Source organism: Protobothrops mucrosquamatus, unplaced genomic scaffold (assembly GCF_001527695.2).
Source record: "Protobothrops mucrosquamatus isolate PMUCROS unplaced genomic scaffold, P.Mucros_1.0 scaffold1378, whole genome shotgun sequence".
Lineage (NCBI taxonomy): Eukaryota > Metazoa > Chordata > Lepidosauria > Squamata > Viperidae > Protobothrops > Protobothrops mucrosquamatus.
The window spans coordinates 431,592-439,265 of record NW_015387567.1 but is presented as its reverse complement, the minus strand read 5'-3'; positions in this window follow the sequence as shown (position 1 = coordinate 439,265).

Here is a 7,674-nt window from a genome sequence, read left to right as displayed (position 1 = left end):
GCTTTGTTAAGCACGCACTTGTAATCCGCACAAATTCGGATTTCTCCATTTGCCTTTAATGGCGTGACTATGGGGGTTTCCCATGGACTACTGTCCACAAGCTCTAAGATTCCCTGCTGGAGCAGCTTGTCCAGCTGTGCATCAATTTTGTTTTTTAAGGCAAAGGGCACCCTTCGTGGCTTGATCCTAATGAGTGTGATGGCTGGGTCTAAACGTAAAGCAATGGGAGGCCCCTTGTATGAGCCAAGCTCTGAACTGAACACATCAGCAAATTCCTTGCAAACTCCGGCAAGGTCTGACATTTGCAGACTGTGAAGTCCAGTTACTTGAATCCCAAGGGCCTGGAACCAATCGAGTCCAATAAGATTCGTGTGATCACCCCCAACTACCACCACATCTAGCAATCCTTCAAAACTCCTACGCTGTACCTTGAGCGTGGCCTCCCCCTTCACACTGACTCTGGAATTCTGGAAGTCAGTAAGGATTAAATTGGAGGACCTGAGTTTAACTCATAGGCCACTCCTGCTGCAAATCTTTTTAAAAGTGTCTTGAGAAATGATCGATAAAGCAGACCCTGTGTCCAACTCCATCGACAAGGGAATCCCTTGCAACTTCACGTCAATGTGAAGCTTCTTCCTAAGTGGCCTATGTGCCCCTGTTTTGAAAATGCTCCTGCACAACGTGCAGAAGCCCATCCTGTGCTGGCTGGGGACCCTGGTACCTTTCTGAAGCAATTCTTCCGGTCCTTCTGGCAACCCAAACAGACGGAGGCAATGTGGCCTTACCTGCCACATGCCCGGCAAATGGCGGAGCGGAAGTGGTAGTCGGAGTGCTTGTGGCATCCTCCACATCCAAAACACCGAAGGAATGAAGTTGCCTTTTCTTTGTGCTCTTGAGGCCTTTTCTCCGCTGCCTGCTGAAGTCTGTCTACCTCCTCTGCTGGATCCTGTTCGGACTCTTCCCGAGCGACCTCTTGATGGACGGAAACCGCTGCTGGAGGGTTCCTGGCAAGCCGCAAGGCCTTCACAGCTCCGCCAGCTGCTTCTTTGGCTGCAATCTCTCTCAAGACATCTTGGAAAGAGACATCTTCTTTGGCAAAGATCTTCTGCTGCAGCTCACAACTTCCTAATCCACAAACTAAACAATCCCACAGCCTCTCTTCCAGGTCCTTGAATTTGCATGGCCTAGCTGCTTGTCGGAGCGCAGCAATAAAGTCTGCAGCAGACTCACCAGGCCTCTGGTCCCTCTGCTCAAATGCGTGTCACCACGCAAATACTGAGAGCTTGGGTTCAAAGTGTTCTCGCAGCATCTTCTTCAATTCAGCATAAGCAATTGATTCAAATGGTGCTGGGGTGACCAGATTCTCAGCTATATCGAAAGTCTCTTGCCCACAGACACACAGTAAAGTAGCAGCTTTGAGGCCATCTTCCCTCACTTGGTTTATTCAGAAGTAATTCTCCACCCGAGCCACGTAGGAACTCCAGCGTTCTGGATGTGCTGTATCAAATTCCGATAGATGGCTGATTTTGGACATTGTTGCTGCCCTGGAGCTTTGTCAACGCCTCTAGCTGCAAAGTTTGAGATGGGGTCCCTCTTGCCGAGCTCACCTCCAGCGTTCTCGTACTGGCAGGCAGAGTCGCAATCTCTGGACGCCAAACTTTCCAGCGCTTAAGGCCTCCCTTTGTGAGTCAGCCTAGCTTTTTCTTTGTTGTTTTCCTTGCAGCTATCCCACCTTCGTCGCCAATGTTCTGTTCCCAAAGAAGAGGCATGGAGACAAAGTGGAGTAACAAAGAACAGCCTTTCTTTATTCAATTCACAACAAACAACGAACAAAAATGGTGCAGGCCCTTTTATAGTCCCCTGGTAGGGACAGCATTAGCCAATCATTCCATGGCATTCTCCCGCCTTGCGCATGTGTGCAAAGCTGGAGACAGCCTGTCTGATCCCGGGCAACCACGTGGTCTGCCCGGGTGTCTCTGCAGCTTTCCTGAGCCTGCTGAGCAATTCAGCAGGCCCAGGACATAACATAGACCACAACCTACTTCTTGGTAAACTAGAAAAATGTGGGACAGACAGCATTACCACCAGATGGATTTGTAACCATACTCAATGAGTAGTTCTTAATGGTACTACATCTACATGGTGGGGTAGCACAAGGTTTCATCTTAGTCCAGTACTCTTCAATATCTTCATCAATGACTTAAATAAAGGGATAGAAAGGGAACTCATCAAATTTGCAAATGACACTAAGCTGGCAGGAATAGCCAACACCCCAGAAGACAAGCTCAGAATCCAAAAGGATTTTGACAGACCTGAACAATGGGCCCTATCCAACAAAATGATATTTAATGTGGAGAAAAGCAAGGTTTTACACCTGGGCAGGAAAAACCAAAGGTACAAGTATAAATTAGGTGCATCCTGGCTCAAACTATGAGAGGGACCTTGGAGTTTTAGTGGACGATCACTTAAACGTGAGTCAGCAGTGTGCAGTGGCAGCCAAAAAAACTAATACAATCCTTGTTTGGATAAACAGAGGCATAGAATCAAAATCATGTGAGGTATTAGTACCACTTTATAAAGCCTTAGTAAGGCCACATCTGGAATACTGCATCCAGTTTTGTTCACCACAATACAAAAAAGATGCTGAGAATTTGGAAAAAGTGCAAAGAAGAGCAACTAAGATGATTAAAAGCCTGGAGACTAAAACATATGAAGAACAGTTGCAAGATTTAGGACTGGCCAGTCTAGAGAAAAGAAGAGTAGGGGTGACATGATAGCAGTATTAGAGAGGCTGACACAAGGAGCAGGGGGTTAATTTATTTTCCAAAGCACCAGAAGGCAAGACAAGAAACAATGGATGGAAACTAATCAAGGAGAGATGTAACCTGGAATTAAAGAGAAACTTCCTAACAGTGAGGACAATTTACCAGCTTGCTTTCAGACATTATGGGTGCTTCATCACTCGAGATCTTTAAGAAGAGACTGGACATCCACTTGTCTGAAATGATATAGGGTCTCCTGCTTGAGCAAGGGGCTGGATTAGAAGACCTCCAAGGTCCGTTCCAGCTCTATTCTGATTCTTCTTCTGCTTCCTAAACTATCCCAAAATTCATTGGATTCCACTATAGTACAACCTGCAGAGGTCCTGAGAAGCAAAGCCCAAAGCATTTCAAACATTTTGAAATTTATAAAAAAGATGAGATCTAAAGTAAGTGTGACGTTCAAAACGTTATTTTCAGAAGAGATTTCAGACTTACAATCTGGGTCTGTGGTAGAAGTCTATGAGGCTAACCCTTTCCCTAGTGTTATTTCCGCAACAGAGTTCACAATAGTTGCTATACAAGAACAAAGTTCTATATATATTGCTGAAATTTCAAACTAATTCAGAACAAATTATGGTTAATAGTTTATTGACCTGTAGAAAATAAAAGGCTATGCATACTTGCAAAATACTTTGGACTTTGTGTGAGCATGTGTTTTGTCTTACTGATTAACAGCCCAATTTTTGAGGCTTCCAAAAAAGCTGGAAAAAAACATACCAATTGCTTTGTGTGTGATGGTGTATTTGTGCAGCTCTATATTTGCAGTACTCTAAAATGGAATCAGGGCAAATGGCCCTCGGTTTTTCTTACTGCATCCTGAAGTCAAGTTTATATAAAGTGTTAGATTAGAGATTGTGAGTTCTAGTGTTTCCTTTGGTATGAAAGCTGTCTGAATAACTTTGGCCCAGTCACTCTCTCTCAGCCCAAGCTGCCTCAAAGAGTTGTTGCTGTGGCAAAATTAAATTAAATTTAAATTATTAGATTTTGAGGTTACCTAATTCCAGAAGATCCTAGAGAGTTTACAATATTTGAAATACATAATTTAAGAAACATGATTACCTAGACAAAATACCATTAATAACACAGCTGCCCCCTGCTGTTTGAACTAGCTGTGAGTCCAAGAGGACCCCACACTGCACACCTACCTATGCAACTCCAGCCAAAACTAATACTAAAGCCATCCCTGACCGCAAGGACCCCCATATATAAGCAGTCCAGGGCTGAGATGTATAACTGGGTATGATCAGCATACTGATAATACCAGACCTTGAACTGACAAATTACCTCACCCAGTGGTTTCACACTGAAGTTCAAAAGGAGCAGAGCATCAAAACATCAAAACATTTATTGATAAAGAATTCTGAATGACAGCATAAGATTTGAAGTAGTTGTTAGGCCTGTAAAAGATAAAGGTTCCAGGCATCTTTTGCTGGTAGCTCTCAAAATGGTATCCACCTTGAGCAAGTGCCCCCCCCCCAGTATGGATTTTACAGGTGATTTCTATTTTTACAAAGAGTGTATCTTGTGCGGCATTTTCAGTTATATTGATCACCAGGAAGCATCATGTGATCAGTTTACTCTGAATAGGACTCTTCAAATACAAATAACCACATATTATTCTATGGGATTCAAACCCTCTAGTGCAGTGATGGCGAACCTTTTAGAAACTGAGTGCCCAAACTGCAACCCAAAACCCACTTATGCATCATCGGATGCCAGGTGGGTGTGGCCCATTGGGTGGGCATGGCACATTGGGTGGGCGTGGTTGTGGTGGTAACAGCAGACTGGGTGGGACTAAAAAGTTCAATCAATCATTTCCAACTTTGCAAGATCTCTTTTTCCCCGCGAGAAGTTGAAATTGACTGATTGATTGAACCTTTTTTTTTGTACATGGCAGCGGAGGCCTAAAGCAAAAAGGTTTTATAAAACCCAGCTGAAGGCCTAGGACTGGGGCGATGGCACGCATGCCCACAGAGAGGGCTCTGAGTGCCGCCTCTGGCACCCGTGCCATAGGTTCGCCACCACTGCTCTAGTGGGAAATGAACTTATGGATCTTCCCACTTTAGATAACTAATTAGAGTGCATTCTGAGAGCTTCTAGGTATCCCTTCCTGCAACTACTGAGTACCATCCTTTGTTAGTATGATTTCTAGCATAAATCAAGGTCTGTGTCATTCCTGTTTCCTCCACAGACCCTGCCAATGTCACCTGCTACAGCCCTGTTTTTATGCATGGCTTGAAAATGCTGGAAGAGGTGCAGGAAGAACTCTACTACAGGTGCTACATCCATTTCAGCAACCAAGACTATCTCTTTCTGGGGTTAGTTGGGTTTGGTATATTCTCTGCTGGCACTGTGCTGGCCTGGCTGATGGGAGTATGTGCAGTGATATATGAGTTCTTAACTGCCACAGGAGAAGATGATAAGGAGGAAGAGGAAACGGAGAACTAGAATGACTCATCTCAATGGAGCTCCAAGTATGTTTATTTTAAGTATCTCCCAGGCCATTCAATAAGGTTGCAGTAATTATAATGCAAACAGTGGGACTTCCTTCTCAGTGGAAAAGAATAAACAGATTATACTGAGGCTGTAATTGTTAGCAAAACTCTACCAAAGTAGATGCCATTCAACATTATTTTAATTTACATATTTTATTCTATTGTAAAAGATGGTTCAGAATAAAAGTCAAAACAATTTTAAAAATAAATATCACACTTTCACATAGAACCCCATAATTTCACATACATGTCACAGCTATAAAGCAAGAATTATCATCATCATTTCAATGCTATAATAATGATGGAAAATCCATCTTGAGAAAATAGGGGGGGGGGGAGAAACTGCACTTTTATCTAGGCATTTTCATATTTATAGTTCTGTTTCAAAAAAGCCCTCAGCCTATAAATTTTATCTGGACTAAGAATTACACTGTGAAACAAATGACAGATTGAAAGATTCCAAGGATAGGATTACCAGTATATACATAGGCATCAGAGAAATACAGACTTAAAAATAACAGGATTCCCATCACAATTATCGGGGGGGGGGGGGGAAACACTGCCTAGAGCAGCAGTGCTCACTTAAGGACTGGAGCTATCTTGAATTTAAAAAATTCTTATGTTTTAAAGTGCATTTCTTCAAAATTTAAACATTTAATAACATTCCACAATAAAAGAAAACATGCATGAGTAATAATAAAGCATTGTCTTACTTATCCGCACTGAAAATCACTCCAGTGAAACCCTAACATTGACTCCACTCTCCTTAAGCACTCATTATTGAAACTTTTTAAAAAGTATTCTTGAGAAAGGTAAAAAAAAAAAAAAAGGCTGAACATCACCTTCTAAAGAGGGATTTCACCTTCTAAAGAGGGATACTATATCCACCAGATTCCAAAGCATGGGAGACACTGTTCCACTCTTCAGGGAGCTCAACATACAGTAAATGAATAGTGGCTTGGCCAGGCAAGTCCCTTCATTCCTGGAGATGATAGCCAGCACCAAGATGGAACACTTGAATTGAATTATTGATCACTTACAGGAAACAGAATCTTCAAATGAGAACACAAAGTCCTTGCTCCCTAGATCAAGAGGGTTCCAAATAACAAGGTTTGGTTACATATGAAAGGCAAGCATTCCCCAAGGAGAGGGTTAGAAACAAATCAAAGGACTTTCTATATAAACCAGAAGAAACCTGAGGATCAAAAAGAAGAACAGATCGAAGGGAAGATAAACATTTCAGGACAACTACGTTGAGATGGAAAAATAGAGAGATGATTTGTTAGTTCTTCCCAAAAAATGGCGACTGGATGGCCTTTTTATCTCAAACAATATATCTAATAACAGAGGGAGATTTATTTGATGATTTAAAAGCATGGATATGGAAGGTGAGTTGGCAAAGAAAGAAAGCTAGAATAAGGCTGAAGAAAATTGGGATTTTGACTTATTAGTGAGGATTAAAATAGAATATACTCAAATAGACAAGATGTGTATTTTGAATACTAGATTTTGTCATGAACAGAGATAAAGAAAGCTTTGGTCATTTAAAACGTGGAAGTATAAACATTAAAAGTTAAATTTGAATATTGATTTGTTTATAAAGGTTGAATGTAAAAGTAATTAAGATATATATAATCTAAGAATCTTTTGATAAATGTAATAAACATATTTTTATGTAGCTGTTATAATAAGAACTGTACTAGCTTAAATATGAGATAGCAGACATTAAGAGAAAAAGAGGAAGTATTTGATGTTGAAACGAGAGATTTTGGTTATTAAATTTAAATTTGGAAATTTATAGAAAATAAGAATGTTATATTGTATTATTAATTAGATGATGTAAGATGGTGAGAAATAGAATATATTCAAATAGATAAGACGCGTATCCTGAATATTAGACTTTGTGATGAATTGTGATAAAGGGAACTTTGGTTACTTAAAATTTGGAAATTATAAATATTAAATGTTAAATTTAAATATTAATGGGAAACTAAAAATTGGAAAAAAATTAATTAGGACATTGATTGTCTATAAAGATTGAATTTTAAAATAATCTGGATATGTATAAGCTAAAAATTATTGATAAATGTAAGAATGTTATTTTTATTTAATTGATATAAGAATTGTATTAGTTTAAACATGAGACAGTAAATACTAAGGGGGGACTTCCGGTGGCAGGCGACTTCGCTGGACGCAGCTGTTTGCTGCTCCCGCCTGTTTCCGCGTAAAAGCCGTTTTGACAGCCTGCATCAGCTGTCAAACGGCCTGATACCTTTCCCCTGGGCTTAGGGGGATAGGTGAGCTGCCCGAGGTAGGAGTTGAGTTCCCGAGTCGTCCCTTGTGGACGATGTAGGTGA